This window comes from Oncorhynchus mykiss, chromosome 1 (genome assembly GCF_057628025.1).
Source record: "Oncorhynchus mykiss isolate SJ-2025 chromosome 1, ASM5762802v1, whole genome shotgun sequence".
Classification (NCBI taxonomy): domain Eukaryota; kingdom Metazoa; phylum Chordata; class Actinopteri; order Salmoniformes; family Salmonidae; genus Oncorhynchus; species Oncorhynchus mykiss.
The window spans coordinates 38,191,906-38,193,492 of record NC_143022.1 but is presented as its reverse complement, the minus strand read 5'-3'; the positions used below and the strand labels follow the sequence as shown (position 1 = coordinate 38,193,492).

Below are 1,587 nucleotides of genomic sequence, written 5' to 3'. Positions count from 1 at the left end.
GTCATAAACACTGAGTAGTTTAAACAGTAGTAGCAACACGCGTGCCCCGCCCACATGAGGATCTGTCTTTTTCAGCCATCTATTTCCTGTGTTTGAGGGGTGCAAAATTCACTTGTCACTTAAATCTTGCTGGATTTATCGCTTCAATTTTACTCCTGTGACTTTTTCATCCTGTTCTCTTGCTTGTCGCTTTTCCCTGTTAACGTTTCGATCACAGAAATGTTTGTAATGATTACCTGTCAAACAGAGCCTGGTAATGGAGGAAATGGCCTAGTGGAATACATTGTCTTTCCATTTCATCTATAAGAACACTAAAACTCCATCGGGCATTTAACGCATCGTCTCAAAACCTAGAACCACATCACACGAAAGAGAAGAAAGATACCTTTATTTTGATAAGTGACATGTATTCATGGATCCCAAGGAAAGCCAGGCTTCCCCATACATATGACCAATAAAAAAATATAAATAATGTATCTTTCGTCTCTCTGTTTTAATAATTTTCTATGAATTTGCAAGTGGCTGGATCTCAGTGGTGAAATCATCCAAGCGAGGGAAACAGCACCCCTCTGTCTCAGTATGTATAGTCAATGTACCTGATGCTATCTGGAACAAAAGAGTGTGACATGTTTCCGCTGTAGCATTTGAGTGATTGATGCCAGCAAGCATTTGGCCTCCCTTGAGCTCAACTGTGGGTTGTCCTGGCGCAGAAAAACGCCCTCCAAGGGAGGCCAGTTTGGATATGGCTTCATTCCAATGAAATCACATCCTAAGCAAAACATCATCATTGTCAGACAAACATATTTGTTTCTGGTCTACTTGTGTGGATGTCCTGCAGTAGCAAGCTAGCTTGCTAAATACGCCCTTTCCTAAGCCATGGATGGAGATTCGTTCTCTGTACAGGCCAATGATTATGACGGCGATTCTGAACTAACCATGAATTCATATATTGTGCCACTGGCCTGAGACAATTGAAGTTCAATATGTAGCCTAGATGCATCCTAGTAGGCTCACTTTAACTAGCTAGCTAACTTAGCTGGTTCATGCAAGGAAGTTAGGCTAGCAAGCATTTGCTCTTTAAATATTTCTCCAGTAGGTTTCCTGAAGGAGAAAGCCTCCCCTTCTATGTCAAAGGTAATACAACAAATATACTACAGTAATGTCAGTAACACTAGGGTAAATACTACATAATGGTCTCCACAGTCTGTAAAAACACTGTGGTAAATACTATAGTATAAACTAAAGTTATACATAGTTAACAATTGTAAATACTGCAGTGTACTACAGTAAATAATATAGTAAATACTACAGTAAAGAATACTACAGTAAAGTAAGTATTTATACCATAACATACTATTGTATTTGTTCTATGTGAGGTAGTCTGTCTCTGGGAACACAGGCAGTGAGTTAGTACCATCTCACTGCAGCAGGAGGAATGTAGCGAAGACAAACAGGACCAGGGCCTGGCTGAGGGTCACGGACGCTCCCCTCCTTCTCTCCTCCTTCCCTCCTCACACCCACAGGCGGGGTAATAAATACAGGGCAGAAGCTTCTCCTGACAGCACTAATCCTGAGAGAAGAGGAGGG

General features: G+C 41.3%; 1 non-coding gene across 1 annotated transcript; it reads left to right on the top strand.

The window, feature by feature from the left end:
- Nucleotides 1–1,064: 1,064 nt before the first annotated feature.
- On the top strand, nt 1,065–1,119 carry LOC118966750 (U7 small nuclear RNA). The gene has a single exon (XR_005053627.2). It is a non-coding gene; the product is annotated as a U7 small nuclear RNA (small nuclear RNA).
- The last annotated feature ends 468 nt before the right edge of the window (nt 1,120–1,587 follow it).